This window comes from Triticum aestivum, chromosome 1D (genome assembly GCF_018294505.1).
Source record: "Triticum aestivum cultivar Chinese Spring chromosome 1D, IWGSC CS RefSeq v2.1, whole genome shotgun sequence".
Classification (NCBI taxonomy): Eukaryota; Viridiplantae; Streptophyta; class Magnoliopsida; order Poales; family Poaceae; genus Triticum; species Triticum aestivum.
Window position 1 is genome coordinate 44,955,996 of NC_057796.1, and position 18,811 is coordinate 44,974,806.

General features: G+C 50.5%; 1 long non-coding RNA gene across 1 annotated transcript; it reads right to left on the reverse strand.

Annotated features, from left to right (window-relative positions):
* Positions 1–1,800: 1,800 nt before the first annotated feature.
* Positions 1,801–3,427, reverse strand: LOC123164732 (uncharacterized). The gene is made up of 3 exons (XR_006482614.1): positions 3,219–3,427; positions 2,893–3,111; positions 1,801–2,221 (listed from the first exon to the last, which is right to left on the reverse strand). It is a non-coding gene; the product is annotated as an uncharacterized lncRNA (long non-coding RNA).
* Between the last annotated feature and the right edge of the window lie 15,384 nt (positions 3,428–18,811).

Consider the following 18,811-nt stretch of genomic DNA (forward strand, 5'->3'; position numbering starts at 1 on the left):
AGGGTGATGCCTCCCTTTTACTTTCTTGGTTGGGAGGAAAAAGAATGGTCGCACTGCTTCGGACAAAAAGGATCATATGTACGTATAGGATCGTATGCATAGCATCCACTTGCTTAATTTTAAAATACAACACTCATCCTCGTTATAATTCAAGATGTTATTAATACTTCACGACACATTTACATTTAATTAATAATATACATGAAGGTCGGGGTCCTTCTAGACAAAAATGCATTTATTAGAAAAACTAAAGATACGTTCAAGGCAAGTTACAGAAGTACATGACCAAGAAATTAGCAAACTAGTACTTTTGTAAGTGCAACTTTTTAAACATCATATTTGTATTATCCTGTACCAATTTTTAAGCATCCTATATATTAATTGTGAAAAAGAACATAATGCACTCGCTTACAATAGCAATGCAAGATGTTAGTTCTTGGAATCTTCTTATACTGAATTATCTCGAATATAATATCGGTCATTCTCCATATGTTGTCCATTGAAACATATCATCGAGAGGGAAAGTCAAACGCCGGTTATCACTATACACCGTCGGGTATTTTCTCAAATAACCAAGAGGCACATATCTACCGCCGGCCATGTCCTCTCATAGGTGAGAGTTTTGTTTTCACCTTCGGCTATTAAATTTCACCGTCGGGCATTACATGTAATCCCCGTGGTTGTGGCAAAAACCATCGGGCATTACATGTAATCCCTGAGGGTGTACCAAAAACCGTCGGGCATTACAATTAACCATCGGGCATTACATGTAATCCCCGTGGGTGTAGGGAAACCCGTCGGGTATTACATGTAACCCCCGTGGGTGTAGGGAAACCCGTCGAGCATTACATGTAATCCCCGTGGGTGTAAGGAAACCCGCCGGGCATTACATGTAATCCCCATGGGTGTAGGAAAAACCGTCGGGCTTTACGATGAACCGTCGGGCATTAAGTTGGATATCCGAGGGGTGAATTTTCAATGTCGGGCATTCTAGTATACCGTCGGGTATTAGTGGTAATACTCGTGAGTTGACAGTAACCGTCGTCCATTATAACTACCGTTGGCTATTACTGTAATACCCGAAGGTCCGTCGGCTATTACATTTCACCGTCGGAAATATGGGGATTTCTAGTAGTGGCCGTGCCGGGCTGCTCGTCGCCAGCTCCACGTCGTGCCCTCCGCCGCCCGCCGCCGGCGAAGCAGCAGCTGCTGCTCCGGCGGCTAAGGGCAGGCCATGCCCATGGCCGCTGCTGCTGCTGGCGGAGAGAAGAGACGAGGATGAGGGGGTTGATTGCTTTTTCATTTTTCGAAGAAGGGTGTTGGTGTAAAATCCCCGGTCTAACGGCGTCATCTGCGAACAGTTACGCCACATCAGCAAAAGCGGGACTCGCCTGTCATAATCGTCATCAAAACGTCCAAAGCCGCCAACTAGTGTTTTTTGCAAAAAATTATGAAAAACATTAGTGCTTTTTGGCACAATTCCGTAAATGTTTGGTTCCTGCAAACCTTGCCTGAAGTGTCGATGTTTTTTGCAATTCAGTCCCATACGGCGCACAAGCATCCCGCACTGACACTTGGACAATATGGTTAGCACCAGCGATGCCACATGTCCACAACACACCCTGCCTAACATACAACATGTGATAGCAGTCTGTTATATCCCAATCATTTGCAGACGTACGGAATTTTTTCAGATCCGTCACACACACAAGTTGAGAACAAAGATTACTCAATGGCAAGGTACAGCCTCACGTCCCATGAGGAACAAGCGTGGGGCAGTGCTCACTGAAACACACCAGAAAACCGTCAGAGTACATGTTACAGAATTTAAAACACAATTATCACATTTGATTCTGAGTACATATTTCTTGAGTACAAGTCAGCTTGCCTACGGCTTATCTTGCCGCATATGTTCCTGAGCGTCCTCTTGGTGAACTGTACCTTCTCAACCGAGCCAAAGAAACTTCCAATTATGCTATACACCTTACCAAAGTTGACATTGTTTTCCCTTAGCTGGCTAATCAGGTCTTTCGTGTGAACATCGATGTGTTTGTGAGACGGCCAGTGCACCTTCACTATGATCGTGAGAAACATGAAATGATTGTGGCTCTCATTATGTTCTGTTATGTGTCAACTGTTCTCAGGCGCACGTTGGAGCCATATCAAAGCGGGGCATTCGCACCTACACGACCTGCTGTTCTCTGCATCGGGCTTCCCTCCCCTACACGGGGATGAATAACACTGTCAAGGATCACACTAGTAAATCAATTGTACAACCTTACAGTTATGGGAAAAAGAAATTACTCCCTCCGATCCAAAATAAATGCCACGGTAGTTCAAAACTACGACGCTTATTTTGGATCGGAGGGAGCACTAATCAGAATTCGTTACACACCGAGTATCCACAAATGACCTCTTGCATTTATTTGGTTCTCTCGACATTCAACCTGCTTTTCCCATATCTTATTTGGAACCCAATCTCCCAAGAATACAAATTATAGAAGTCGCACGCCTCACCGAGCGAGTCGAAAATAAGCCCTAGTTATGACTGCACTACACTCTTAGTTGGCTCCTCTGCATACTTGCCAGTATACTGCTCTAATGCACTCATCCTAGATGGACAAGGGCACAAGGCGTTCTGTCTGGTGGCGCACTCCTAAGTCGTAATCTGAATTCACAAACAAGAACCCATCTAATTATGCCTCCTCAAATTAGGGGAACCGCAGTTGGTTTGAAGCGCCGGCTGATCTGAGCTACATATGTGAACTAGCAAGTCCATTTTCATTGTATATTCATTACGACAACTAACTAGCAGAAGACATAGCGCGTAGAACTGGAGGAAACCATCCCAGCAGTTGCAAAAAATAGGAAGAGCAAGGATTGACGGCGTACCACTTTGTCAAACCCGGAGCCTCGGGGTTCACCCTGTCCGTCGATTCAGCAGACCTTGTCGGAGAAGATTGGCGTCGCCGGCGATTTTTTCTGCCCGCAACCTGAGCTGGCATTTGAGTAGGCCGGAGCAGCAGACGCGAAACGAGCTCGCGGGAGCGCCGCCAGAGGACCGGATCTAGAGGATCTAAGCTGTCGGCAAACTCCTCGCGGAGCGGAAACCTGCAGGTTAGTAAGGGCCGCCGGGCTCGGCGTCAGTCGTCGCCTCTGTCCTGGGGCAAATAAATCCTTGAATTCGCTAGATCTCCGTTCGGGCCGGATTCAGTTACCTGTCGACGACATCAAGCAGGAACTCGAGCCCAGCTTATTCCGGTGCTCACCGGCCGGAGCTACCGCAGCTCGCCGTAAACAGCTGGATTTGGGCAAGCCGTCCGCGGCGGCGGCAGGCTTCGAGAATGACTTGGGTTTGGTGGCGACTACTCTCGAGCCGGACGTGGGCGACTTTGACCACACGCACGGGACGTTCAGTACGTGTCGCTGACGGCCGTCACGTTACTCGTGAACTGGTCTACGGCTCAGCCAAAAAGTAGACGTTCTGGTCCACGGACCAGGAAAATCACGCGCGGACGGACGTCCAGCCATACGTGCCGGGGCCACTGGCGGGCACTGTTCCATGCCGTATATGCGCCGTATCCTCTATTTCCGCTGCTTTTGCGCAGACACGCCAGCGCATGTTTCCCGAATCCCGATTCTTGAGCCAACGCCAGCGATTTCGGATGCAGCTGGACTCGAGCGCCGAATTTAAAACAGGTCTTCATCAGCGTAAAAAAAAAGGTCTTCGTCAAGCCTCCCACACATATACTCCATCCGTCCCAAAATTCTTGTTTTAAATATGTCTAAATACGGATGTATTAAATCACGCTTTAATATTAGATACATCGTATTTAGACAAATTTAAGACAAAAAATTTGGAACGAAGGAAGTAGCATATAGTATCTATTTTCATTCCTCTTCCCTTCGGCTCACGCCTAACAGCAAAAACTACATCCCATTGGCCGGTCTTTGGATCAATCAGCTCGTCCGCCTTCATCAACATACTAGGGGTTGGGGCACCACCTGGTGGCGCCTCCTAAAAGGAAGTTTGTGCGGTGCCAGATTAAGGATGGCGGTTTTACCCACGGGTACGGGTACCCATGGGTACCGTACCCGTATGGGCAGGGTATGGGCACAATTTTATACCCATGGGTAATACCCATATGTCGTGGAATTGTCACGGCAGATGTCCTCGAACTAGGACTTAGTCGTGGAGCCATTGCTACTAGGAAGCTTGAAGGGGTTAACGGGACAAGGAACACGAGGGGTTATACTGGTTCGGCCCCTTACGGTGAAGGTAAAAGCCTACGTCCAGTTGAGGTGGTTTTGATTAGGGTTTTGATGACCAGGGAGCTTAACTGCTATGCCTGGCTCTCGATGAGATTCTTCTTGTCCCTAAACCGCTGTCGGGTCATCCCCTTATATAGGGAGGCTGACGCCCAGCAGCTCTCAGAGTCCCGGCCGGCTCATAAGAGTGTCCGGCTCAGACTCTCGACTATTCTTGCCTTACACTACAAGTTTTACTACAATGATGATTGTAACTACGGGCCTTAAGCTATATCCGGGTCTTAAGCCCACCTTTGGCCCACCGTTTTCAAGCTTGTCGTCGGGCTTCTGGCGATGACCATCAGAGTAACCCGGCCCCTTCTGGCGGGTGACTCTAAGGTCTATATCCTCAACATTAGGCCCCAGATTGATTTGAGCCGGCTCATGTCAATCTTCAATTCCTTCGACAGAAAACCTCCGGCTTACAATTGTATGAAGGCCATAACCCGGCGTGACGTCATCCTCTGGCCTCCGGGTGATCCGCCGTGACGTCATCTTCCATTAAGTCCATTTTTTACTCCACCAGATCCGCAACGGATCTTTACCTTTACTGTCATCCCGAAAATCGAGGCGTTTCGTGGGGAGATAACCACGCAGTGGTCTCCTTGATTCTCGTGCCTACTTATGAGCTCGCCCTTATAAATAGGCCGGTCCGACGGGCCTTTCTCACCCTCCTTCCTCTGTCGTCTCCTTCCTCTCACTGTTCCCGTGCTGCTCGAGCTCCGCCGCCGTCGCCGCCGCGGGTCTTCTCGTTGTCACCAGCTCAGGCCGCTGCATCACCCTGATTTGACCAGAGAAATGCGACGACCTCCACAACTCACCAGCCCCTGTAAGTCCTGCTTGCCCTGTAGAATAGATCTGCCGTAGGGTTTGTCCGTGTTCTTCGTGTTCCTCGCCGTCGCCCACGACCCCTTGGTAGTTTTCATTTTTACTGCCCCATTTTGATCTCAGCTCTGTATAGAACCACTGCGGTAGATGTTTTAGCGCCCATTTCACATGTAAGTAGCCCTCTTTTTACTACATAAAAGCCTTGTTCGAGCTCAAGAATTCCCCTGCGTCTGTTTTTTTAGGTCTAGAAACTTTTCTTTTGCCCGACCATTTTGATCCAAAATATTTACCGCAATGTGTGAAACCTGTTTTCACCATACTTAGTAAAAAACTGCCCTCATCGAGTCATGGCGGTTTACATTTCCGGCTTAAAGAAACCACGCGCCGTAGAACCTTCTCCGGCTCATCTGTGATAAGGCCGTAGACAATCGAATTACTCTCAATACCTTGGGCGGCTTAAATAACCTGGCACACTTAGATATATGTCATTAGTCCCCTCCGTAAGCCGCCACTTAATACTGAACTATACTTTCCTCCGGCTTATACTTAAACCGGACGTTTTCCTTTTATCATAAGCTGCCGACTTTCACCATGCCTCCCAAAGCTCCTAAGGCCTCCATCACTTGCAATTGGATGAGGTCCAACGTCACCAATGAGACCTTAGCGGATTTTGTCAAGTCAAGCCACCTGCCCAAGAAGGATGTCATATCCTACCGTGCCCCTGACCCGTCAGAGGAGAGACCACAGCCAAAAGACGGAGAGGTGGTCATTTTTGCGGATCACATGAGTCGGGGCTTCGCACCGCCCGGCTCAAAGTTTTTCAGAGACGTTCTGAATTTCTTCGATCTGCGGCCTCAAGACATAGGACCCAACTCAGTGTCCAATATCTGCAACTTCCAAGTGTTCTGCGAGGTTTACCTTGGAGAAGAACCTAGTCTGCTGCTCTTCAGAGAGCTTTTTTACTTGAACCGTCAGAACGAGTGCGCCAATGGGCCAAGTCTGGAGCTAGGTGGCATCTCCATTCAGCGGCGGAGGGACTGCCTTTTCCCGTACGCAGAACCACCAAGCCACCCCAAAGATTGGAATCTGACATGGTTCTACTGCCAAGCCACGTCGCCGGCTGATGAGAGTCCGTTGCCCGGCTTTCGCCCCTCGCGTCTGGAGCCGACTCACCCACTGTCAGACAAACTGACTCAAGCGGAGCGCCAACCTCTGCTCCCCACCATCAACAAGATTAAGGCTCTCCTGGGCAATGGTCTGAACGGAATCGATCTGGTCCGGGTCTGGATATCGTGGCGGGTGATCCCATTGAGCCGCCGCCCCGGCTTAATGTGCGAGTACACGGGCCGAAAGGATGACCCTCAGAGACACAGCCGCAACGATCTTCCTGAGGATGTTGCAGAGGAGATGACCAAGGCTCTCTTGAACGAGAGCCTGGCAGATTGCGGGAGGACCGGGTTAGCCCCCTTCTGCAACACCAACCCAGCCCCAGCGGTAAACCACTGATTTAAACATTTTATCTTTGTCTACAGATAACCTTCATCTGAATCTCTAAGAAATCACCATTGTATTTTTCAGGCTGATGACAAGTTCTGGCGGGTCAAATATGACCACGAAGCGGCCAAGAAGGCCAGAAAGGCGAAGAAAGCCGCTCCCTGCAAGAAGGGAAGTAGGCCGACTGCTTCGGAGCTGATGCAATTAAGCGACAGCTCCGAGTCAGAGGTAACCCCTGAACCTGTAAGCTCTTTGTTGTGTTTATTGTTTATTTCTTGTCCGCCTTACCAACACTTGTTCATCAACAGGATGACACCGGAGCCAGTAACCCGATGGTTGAAGAGGTAATGTCACTTTCCTCCGACTCGGAGCCCTTGCCAAGGCTGGAAGTCCGAAGGGTAACCCGGAAAGTAAGCTTTTCACATCCTTTATCTTATCAAGATCCTCAATTTATTTTGAAGCAACAAACTCATGAGAGCCGGCGGCACACCCGGACCCACAAGGACGCCGACCTCTCCTCCGGCTTACCTGACGCATCGAGGAAGCGCCGGACCGAGGTGATCTCAACTTTGTACCCTTTTCATCCTTTGGCGGGTGTTATACGTCAACCGCTCAACTCTTCTGACTCAATTTATCAGGAAACTTCCCCCTCTTCTGGCGACTCTATGCAGTCAAGCCTGCCGGCTTTCAAGACCGTGCCCGGGTAATGATGACCATCTCACATTGTACTTGTCTTTACTTACATTGTTGTGTTTAACCTTTCTGTCTTTTCAGTGCCCAGGCCAAGCTCACCAAGAGGGCGAAGAAAACCAAGCCGGTCGAAGAGCTGGATCTGCCTGAGACGGAAGCAGCAGGTCAAGAACCGCCAGCTGCCTCCGCTCCCGAAGCCACCGCTCCAACCGACAAGGCAACTTCAGAGGCTTCTGCTAACCCGGAGGCCTCCAGCTCAGCTCCACCAGCAGATGATCCGGACGTGGTAATCACCCGGACAGAATTTGTTGAACCGGGGAGGCCTACCGCGCTGGCCACGTGCTCCGCCAAGGGGGAGTTGCTTCAGCCCCGCCGGGTCAACCTGGACCTCACTGACTACACCAACTTGAACATCAGCGAGATCGTCTCCGGCTTCGTCAGCCAAGTGCACAAGAGCCGGGACGCAGAGATTGCCATGGTGAACCAGATCCAGCAGAAATCTGAGGTATTATTCTTCTGTCCTCTTACTTACTGCATAGTTACTTTTACCATGCTAGCCCCCAAGTCGACGACTTATGATTGAGTATGTTGTAGACTTAGGTTCCGGCTTATTGCCATGAGCCGGTAGTTTGTAGATAGGAACGTTCGATATGCATTAGCCCCCAAGTGCCAAGCGTCTTTGCTTGGAAAGCGCTTGGGACTTTAAATTTGTATAGTACCTGTTCACGCTATAATTCGGAAATTTATGCAGGCTGCTGGCAAGAAGCTTGAGGCTGACCTCGCTGATCTTAAGAACCGGCTGAAGATGCAAGAGATGGAGACCCGGAAGGCAAATGCCAAATTTGTGTCAAATATCGCCGCGCAAGAAAAGCTGAAGACCGAATTCGATGCTGAACGGAAAGCCTGGGCCGAAGAGAAGGCCGCGCTGGTGAACCGGGCGGAACAGGCGGAGAAGGCTTCGGCAGAGAAGACCGCCGAACTCTCCGGGTTAAAGCGCCAAGTGTCTCAGATGGTTGCTGCAATCTTCGGTAAGTCATCCGCCGGCTTTCATCCAGTTTAAAATTTTGATGCCTCATAACTCACCCTTGTCGGCGGCTTATCATGTTCCGTAAAACAGGTCCCAGAAGTGCCAACCTCAACCAGAGTGTGGTAACCAAGCTAAAGGCCGTGTACACCCTGGTGGAGCAACTCTACACCGGGTCACAGCATGCCTTGGCTGTGGTGGCCCTCTCCAACGAGGTGCCGACTCACCTGGCGGAGGTTCTTCGCCGGCTCGCTGTTCTGCCTCAACGTATCCAAGAGCTGCGACGGGCCTCTGCAAGAGCCGGAGCGATCGCCGCGCTGAGCCGGGCCAAGGCTTTCCTGCCCGAGTTAGACCCGGCGGACATCGCCCTCGGCTACCCAAGCCTGAAGGAAGACGGCACCGCCTTCGATCAGACGGACTTCGCAGCTTGCGTGAAGGCCGTACGCCCGGTGGCCACTCTGATTGGCAATGATACAAATCTGACGAAGTATCAGCCGGGCTACGATGCAAAAAATCAGAGGATCCCTACTCAGCGCTATGAAGCCTCAACTTGATCCCACCGGCTCGTCAGCACACCTTCGCCCCGGAGATCGACCCGGCCGGGTTAATTGACGAGGAAGCCCAATTCGAAGCTCTCAGCGGCATCGACTAGAAGTCATCAACTTTCCAGGTCTTAGGATCAGCCGGAGGAGAAGAGAGGAACGAGCCGGAGACTTCAACCCAGCAAACGTCGTAACTCGGCTGGCGGTTTATCAGACAATGCCTCACCCTTTTGGACTCAATGAGTCTTGTAATAGAGTAGGACCAACACTTTATCTTTACCGTGCCATCGTGCACGCCTCGAATGCTGAAGTCTGTTGAAGTTGTCTCCTTTATGTTTCTCCGGGTCGTAATCAATCATTCGTTTTCCTTAATCTCAAAATAGTTGCTTTGAACTATCCTGTAGAGAAGGACAAATCACAAGTCTCGAGGCGGTTTACCGCCCTGAGAATCATAGTTTTTAGATACATAACCCGGAATATGAGCCAAAAAGGACTGGTCTTCAATTATATCTTTAATACAGCCGTAATAACATACTTAGCGGTCTGCACGCATACTTCCGGCTTAGATAACCCGGGTAATAAGGGCGGTACCTCAATTCCGGTTTACCTGTCTTAATAACACCCATTGTGTCCAACTGACACAGGCAATCAAAGCTAAGCCGGCCAAGCGAGACCCGGCCGTACACACTTTGAAATGATCAGAAGAAACTTACTATGAAGCAGAAGAACTTAGGGGCTTCCGGTTCGAATACGACCAGAGACCCGGCCCCAAGGGGTTATGCTAAGATTCGAATACGATCATATAGCCCCCAGTGGGTGTGGCGATGCCAGTCAAGAGGGTACCGACAGCTATGTTCTCTTTGGTTCAAATACGACCCATGTTTGAACAGGAAGCCCCCAAGTGATTTTAGGAATTGTTTAACGACGCTGATTCGAATACGATCCACGTCGGTTCCCAAAGGGGTTAAACTAAGATTCAAATATGATCAAAGAAAACTCCTCAATGAGCTCGGCACTTTGCCAATCAAATGGGTATCGACAACTATATTCTCTTTGGTTCGAATACGACCTATGTTTGAACAGGAAGCCTCCAAGTGACCTTATTGCCTACGGCTAGATTCGAATACGATCATAAGCCGGATCCTCCTTCAAGTTATCATGTAATCTTGCAATGAAAACAACACGTGCACATTTGGAGGAGAAAAAAGGACAGAGGTCCTGCTTTATTGCTTATCATAATATATACATGGCTTAGAGAAATATGTACATCATGAGAGCCGGTGGCTCAAGTGTAGTAAGGCCGAAGCTGAGCTATGTTCCACGGCCGACGGGTCTCTTCCTCCGACTTACGTGAATCTTTGTGCTCCCGAATGTCAATGAGGTAATATGACCCGTTGTGCAAATTCTTGCTGACCACAAAGGGCCCTTCCCAAGGCGGGGATAGCTTGTGCGCATCAGTCTGATCTTGGATGAGCCGGAGCACGAGATCACCTTCCTGGAAGACCCGGGATTTAACCCGGCGGCTATGATAACGGCGCAAGTCTTGTTGGTAAATCGCTGAGCGAGCTGCTGCCACATCACGCTGTTCGTCCAACAAATCAAGAGCATCTTGGCGCGCCTGTTCATTATCCATCTCAACATAAGCCGCCACTCGGGGTGAGTCATGACGGATGTCACTAGGGAGGACTGCTTCTGCCCCATAAACCATAAAGAAGGGCGTAAAACCCATAGACCTGTTAGGAGTAGTATTGATGCTCCATAACACGGACGGCAACTCCTCCACTCAACAACCCGGCGTCCGTTGCAAAGGGACCAAAAGCCGGGGCTTGATGCCCTTCAGAATCTCCTGATTAGCTCTCTCAGCTTGACCATTGGATTGAGGATGAGCCACCGAGGAAACATCAAGTCGGATATGCTCTTGTTGACAAAACTCTTCCATGGCGCCTTTGGATAGATTGGTGCCATTGTCAGTTATAATGCTATGCGGAAAGCCAAAGCGAAAAATCACCTTTTTCATAAATTGAACCGTCGTGGCTGCATCACACTTACTAACTGGCTCCGCTTCCACCCACTTGGTAAATTTGTCAACTGCCACCAAGAGGTGAGTCTTCTTATCCTTGGACCTTTTAAAAGGCCCAACCATATCAAGCCCCCAGACCACAAAGGGCCAAGCAATTGGGATCATCCTCAGCTCCTGAGCCGGCACATGAGCCCGTCGTGAGAACCTCTGGCAACCATCACATTTACTGACCAAGTCCTCCGCATCAGCATGAGCCGTCAGCCAATAAAAACCATGGCGAAAAGCCTTGGCCACAAGAGACTTTGAGCCGGCGTGATGGCCACAATCCCCTTCATGAATCTCACGCAAGATCTCTTGACCTTCCTCAGGGGAGACACAACGCTGAAACGCTCCTGTAACACTGCGGTGATGCAACTCTCCATTGATAACAATCATGGACTTAGCCCGCCGGGTTATTTGTCTGGCCAAAGTTTCATCCTCAGGCAACTCACCCCGGGTCATGTAAGCCAAATAGGGCATTGTCCAGTCCGGTATGATGTGGAGAGCCGCCACCAGCCGTGCCTCCGGGTCAGGGACAGCCAAGTGTTCCTCTGTAAGCAACTTAACAGAAGGGTTATACAGGACATCCAGGAAAGTATTAGGCGGCACCGACTTTCGCTGAGAGCCCAGCCGGCTTCGGGCATCAGCCGCCTCGTTCTTCCTGCGATCGATGTGCTCTACTTGGTAACCCTGAAAGTGCCCAGCAATGGCATCAACCTCACGGCGATAAGCCGCCATGAGAGGGTCTTTGAAGTCCCACCTTCCTGATACTTGTTGAGCCACCAAATCTGAGTCGCCAAAGCACCTTACTCGGCTCAAATTCATCTCCTTAGCCATCCGAAGACCATGGAGCAAGGCCTCATACTCAGCCGCATTGTTAGTACAAGGAAACATCAATTGTATCACATAATGGAACTTGTCACCTTTAGGGGAAGCTAATACCACTCCAGCCCCCGAGCCCTCCAGCTGCCTGGACCCATCAAAGTGAATAGTCCAGTATGTGTTATCCGGCTTTTGCTCGGGCACTTGTGACTCTGTCCAATCATTGATGAAATCCACCAAAGCCTGAGATTTAACAGCAGTGCGGGGCACATATTTCAGACCATGAGGCCCGAGCTCTATAGCCCACTTAGCCACTCTCCCTGTGGCCTCTCTGTTTTGAATGATATCACCAAGAGGGGCAGAACTGACCACAGTGATGGGATGACCCTGGAAATAATGCTTGAGTTTCCGGCTCGCCATGAACACACCATAAACAAGCTTCTGCCAATGTGGATACCGCTGTTTGGACTCGATGAGCACTTCGCTGACATAATAAACCGGCCGTTGAACCGGATGCTCCTTACCCTCTTCCTTGCGCTCCACCACCACAGCCACGCTGACGGCTCGTGTGTTCGCCGCCACATACAGTAATAAGGGCTCCTTATCAACCGGAGCAGCAAGGACCGGGGGCTCTGCCAGCTGCTTCTTCAAATCCTCAAAAGCGGTATTGGCTGCATCATTCCAGACAAAGTTATCAGTTTTCTTCATCAACTGATATAATGGCATGGCCTTCTCACCCAAACGGCTTATAAACCTGCTCAAAGCAGCAATGCGACCCGCCAAGCGCTGAACGTCATTTATACACGCCGGCTTAGTCAGGGAGGTGATGGCCTTGATCTTTTCCGGGTTAGCTTCAATGCCTCTGTCAGAAACCAAGAAACCCAAGAGCTTGCCTGCAGGAACACCAAACACACACTTGGCCGGGTTAAGCATCATCTTGTAAACCCGGAGATTATCGAAGGTCTCCCTTAAATCATATATCAGGGTTTCCTCCTTTATGGACTTAACCACAATATCGTCCACATAAGCATGAACATTGCGCCCAATCTGGTTATGAAGACAGTTCTGCACACAACGCTGATAAGTCGCCTGTGCACACTGGAGTCCAAAGGGCATAGACACATAGCAGAAGGCTCCAAAGGGAGTGATGAATGCTGTCTTCTCCTGGTCTTTAACTGCCATTTTAATCTGATGATATCCGGAATAAGCGTCCAAGAAACTTAAACACGCACAACCTGCCATAGCGTCAATAATTTGATCAATACGGGGAAGGGCAAAAGGATCAGCCGGGCACGCCTTGTTTAAGTCCGTGTAGTCCACACACATCCGCCAAGTGCCGTTCTTCTTGAGTACGAGCACCGGGTTAGCTAACCACTCTGGGTGAAAGACTTCAACGATAAACCCGGCCGCCAAGAGCCGGGCCACCTCTTCACCAATAGCTTTCCTCCTCTCCTCATTGAACCGCCGAAGGAACTGCCTGACCGGCTTAAATTTCGGATCAACATTGAGAGTGTGCTCAGCGAGTTCTCTAGGTACACCTGGCATGTCAGAAGGTTTCCATGCGAAGATGTCCCTATTCTCATGGATGAACTCGATGAGCGTGCTTTCCTATTTCGGATCCAGATTGGCACTGATGCTGAACTGCTGAGATGAATCTCCTGGAACGAAATCAACAAGTTTAGTCTCATCAGCCGACTTAAATTTCATTGCCGGCTCATGCTCCGTAGTCGGCTTTTTCAGAGAGGTCATATCTGTTGGGTCAACATTGTCCTTGTAAAACTTCAACTCTTCCGTTGCGCAAACAGACTCTGCATAAGCTGCATCGCCTTCCTCACATTCCAAGGCGACCTTCCGGCTGCCGTGAACCGTAATGGTCCCATTATGACCCGGCATCTTGAGCTGTAAATACACGTAACACGGCCGTGCCATGAACTTGGCGTAAGCCGGCCGCCCAAATATGGCATGGTATGGACTTCTTATCCTGACCACCTCAAAGGTCAATTTTTCCACCCTGTAGTTGTGCTCATCTCCAAAGGCCACTTCCAACTCGATCTTGCCAACTGGATAAGCCGACTTACCAGGTACCACACCGTGGAAAACAGTGTTTGACTGGCGGAGGTCCTTATCAACTAACCCCATACGGCGGAAAGTCTCATAATAGAGGATGTTAATACTGCTGCCTCCATCCATAAGCACCTTAGTGAACTTATCCTCCCACTTGAGGAGCCACCACCAATGCCAAGTTACCCGGATTATCCACCCTGGGAGGGTGATCCTCCCTACTCCACACTATAGGCTGCTCAGACCACCGCAAGTAACGTGGAACTGCCGGCTCAACAGCATTCACCGCCCTCTTATGAAGCTTCTGATCTCGCTTACAGAGACTGGTGGTAAACACATGATACTGTCCACCGCTAAGCTGCTTTGGATTGGTCTGATAGCCCCCTTGCTGCTGTTGATGGCACTGGTTAGACTGCTGATTAAAGCCCCTTGACCGTTCTGAGGATTAGAACTTGAGCCGCCGCCCGGGCCATGAAAGCCGCCGGCGCCTGAGCCGCCGCCCGGGCCATTGTTGCCGTTGAAGTTGTTGGCATTCTTAAAGGCTTTCATGATTGCACAGTCCTTCCATAGATGAGTTGCTGGCCTCTCCTTAGAGCCATGCCTTGGACAAGGCTCATTCAACAGCTGCTCCAGGGTCGGGCCTGACCCGCCGCCTCGGGGAGGTGGCCTCCCCTTGCGTCGCTGATTATTCCCCTGCGAGCTAGTGTTGGCCACGAACTCTAGGCTGCCATCCGCCTTACGCTTGCCACCACCTTGGTTCCCCGGGTTAGGCTGATGACCCTTGCCATTGCCGTTCTTCTTTCCCTTCCATGTCCTTTCATCATCTGAAGCGGGGTCCTTGGTACCATCAGAATCGGCGTACTTGACAAGAGCCGCCATCAGTGTACCCATACCATTGCAGTCGCGCTTAAGCCGCCCGAGTTTCATCTTCAGGGGCACGAAGCGACAATTCTGTTCCAACATTAAAACTGCAGAGCCGGCATCCATCTTATCAGATGAATGTATTATTTCCTTAACCCGGCGAACCCAATGTGTCGTAGATTCACCCTCCTGCTGCTTACAGTTAGTCAAATCCACAATTGACATAGACTGCCTACAGGTATCCTTGAAGTTTTGGATGAACCGGGCTTTCAGCTCAGCCCAAGACCCGATGGAATTCGGTGGTAGCCCTTTCAACCAAGTACGGGCAGTCCCATCTAACATCATGGTGAAGTACTTGGCCATTGCTGCCTCACTGACCTCCAGCAGTTCCATGGCCATCTCGTAGCTCTCGATCCAGGCTGCGGGTTGTAAGTCAGCCGTGTAATTAGGCACCTTCCTAGGGCCTTTGAAGTCCTTTGGTAGACGTTCATTGCGGATAGCTGGTACTAAACAAGGGACACCTCCAGTCCTGGTAGGAATACCCACGTCGGCGGAAGCCGTCGGATAAGCCGGGGGAGTCTGGTAAGCCGTCAATTGATGCACCTGCTCCGCCTCTTGCCGTTCTCTGTCTTGGTCTGCTGCATGAAAGGCTCCATTATGAGCCGGGCCATGGCCAGGGGGCGGGTCATGGCGTCGGACGTTACTTGAGCCGGTCGCTGATACCATGTGTCTGCTGTAACTCGGGCTCCAGCCTGGACGAGGGGTCGAGTGGACCCTGTCCCGGCTGTAGGAATACGCCTCTTGCTGCGCCAGTGCTGTCTGAAGAAGTTCCCTGACCCGGCGGGTTTCAATAGCCGTCGGAGAGTCACCGTCAACTGGGAGAGCCGCCAGCCGGGCTGCCGCGGCGACCATGTCCTCCAGCGGGTTATTATAATGACCCGGGGGTATTGGCACGTACTGAGGCGGGGCAGGGGGCGCCTGGGGAGGCCCCATCACTCGTGGCTGAATAGGGGTCCCAGACCCGGGCACTATGGCTCCCGGCGGGTTACTAGTCCCTGCACCCGGCGTGTTAAAAAGGTTCCGAGGATCGTAGACCGGCGGGAGTCGAGATTGGGCCTTCTGATGCCTCCTTCTCATGACCTCATTGGACGCATTCTGATCCATCGTGAGCTGGAAGGACTGCGCCTGAATCAACTGAGTTTGAGCATCGAGAGCCGCCCTCTCCGCAGCCATCCTGATCCCTTCCGCTGCAAGATCCTCCTTAGCTTTCACTAGATCCAATTTTAACTGTGCCACCTCCGCATCATGCTGAGCTTGATCCGCCGGGTCAACCGTGGCGGTTAACAGGGCCGTCATCTTGTCCGTGAGATCCATCAGCACCTGAGCCGGAGAAGGCACCGGGTCTCCCGCCCCAGCAGCAGGGTTCTGGACAGGCTGCGCACCGGCCATAAAGATTCCAACCCGGCTTGGCGGCTCAAATAGGTCCGGAATACTGTCGCCATCAGAACAACCCATGAGCCTGCCGTCTTGAAGTTGATACAACGAGTTTGACTCATCGGTGGCCGACTCGCCGTCAGAGCCGGCAGCCGTTCCATCACCAGATCCAGATTGATCAGAGAGCCCTCCGTGGATACATCCCACAAAAGCATGCCTTAAGGCAGGCCGGGCCCGGGCGGGCTGTGCACGCTGAGCCGTCTCGATGAGGTCGGCGCAGAGATCCGGCTCAGGGCCCGGCTCACCGATCTTGCCAATAAAAACATGAATTCCGCCGAAGGGGACCCGGTACCCGTACTCAATTGAGCCGGCGTCGGGGCCCCAGTTTGCATCGTCGATGTAGAGCTTGCCGCGACGACTCTTGGTCATCCGGCCCACAGCGTATCCCTTGAGCCCTTCGAAGCTGCCCTTCAAGAACTCAAATCCACCGTGCGCTGGCCCCACGGTGGGCGCCAACTGTCGTGGAATTGTCACGGCAGATGTCCTCGAACTAGGACTTAGTCGTGGAGCCATCGCTACTAGGAAGCTTGAAGGGGTTAACGGGACAAGGAACACGAGGAGTTATACTGGTTCGGCCCCTTACGGTGAAGGTAAAAGCCTACGTCCAGTTGAGGTGGTATTGATTAGGGTTTTGATGACCAGGGAGCTTAACTGCTATGCCTGACTCTCGATGAGATTCTTCTTGTCCCTAAACCGCTGCCAGGTCATCCCCTTATATAGGGAGGCTGACGCCCAGCAGCTCTCAGAGTCCCGGCCGGCTCATAAGAGTGTCCGGCTCGGACTCTCGACTATTCTTGCCTTACACTACAAGTTTTACTACAATGATCATTGTAACTACGGGCCTTAAGCCATATCCGGGTCTTAAGCCCACCTTTGGCCCACTGTCTTCAAGCTTGTCGTCAGGCTTCTGGCGATGACCATCAGAGTAACCCGGCCCCTTCTGGCGGGTGACTCTAAGGTCTATATCCTCAACACCATACCCTACCTGTTAAGTCATGGGTAGGGTACGGGTATAACATTGTACCCGCGGGTATACCCATACCCTGCCCGCTTGTGAACTAATGTTAAATTGTCGTCAATTAATCATTAATTTGTCATGTGACTTGTCTACTCCTATCGACTTATGAGTATGTTGTACTCATCTACCAGTTATTGAGTTGGGATAATTGTTTTTTGTCAAATATGCTATCAATGAGTGTAAAAATATGGACAACTCATGTACTATTTATTCTACCTGCTGGGTACCCAATGGGTACGGGTACCCGTCGGGTATCGGTATGGGTAAAGTTTCATACCCATGGGTACGGGTATGGATAGAATTTTGTATCCACCGACTATACGGGTATGGGTATGGTATTGCTCTACCCTGCCCATACCCTACCCATTGCCATCCTTATGCTAGATTGACAAGCGATCCTTCCACCCCTTTTTATCTAATTTCAGTTTTTTTTGCCCTGGCTAGCAATCCCTTAACAGGCAATGCTGACCAATATAGCAATATACTGGTTGGAAAAATAAGACAAAGCAGCAACACACATTTATAAAATACTCCCTCTGTAAACAAATATAAGAGCGTTTAGATCACTAATATAAAAGCATTTAGATCAATATTAATGATCTAAACGCTCTTATATTTGTTTACGGAGGGAGTAGATCAGAGCTACAAGCATGCAAATATAGGAGGATCATACTATCTCCGTTTCAAATGCCTAAAGGCAATGAAAAAACTCTGCTGGTCTGGAGTGAGTAAGACGTGCTGGTCTCCTTGGCGCACTTGGCCACCAGTATTGTCCGTGCGGTCGTCGTCGCCGATGTACACCGGCAAGAAGTCGCTTGAGTTGGCTAATCCTGGAGAGGCACAACGACGGGTGAGAGTGTCAGCGCCACATTATTTTACAACTGGGTGTTAAACGCAAGTAGATAGAAAGAAACTGGGACTGGTCGAAAACGATTTTCGTGACACTGACATGAACAAAAATTTGGAAAACTTGTGACAAGATCGCACATACAAATAACATAAATAATGTAAAATGAGGAGATCAGTACATCATGGCAAAGAGTGGGCTCAGAGGCAAGAACACCTAGAACAGATAAGAAGCAGATGACTATCGTAAAAAAAAACTAAATATGGTTATTGACTTCAGAAGCACGTTTAGATTGACACTGAATATATCATAGAAGAAAATAATATGAAGGAGGCTGGATATTAGATGTAGTCAACTTTTACGCAACCTCTGAACATGATATAGTGGGCATTGAACATATAAAAGATGAACGAGTGCGCCCAACTAGCGGCACCAGCCACGTCTCTTTTTATTCTTCATTAACAGGGCGCGGAGAGAGATAAGTCCTGAGCGCCCTATCTCCCCTCCTCTCAGCGCGGAGAGAGATAAGTCCCGACCAGCCACGTCTCCTTTTATTCGCCATTAACAGGGCGTGGAGAGAGATAAGTCTCGAGCGCCCCATCTCCCCTCCTCTCAGCGTGGAGAGAGATAAGTCCCGAGCGCCCCATCTCCCCTCCTCTCGCCTCCGCCATCGCCTCCTCCCCTCCCCTCTCCTCTCTCTCTCTCTCTCTCTCTCTCTCTCTCTCTCTCTCTCTCCTCCCTCTGAACCCTAGCCGCCACCACC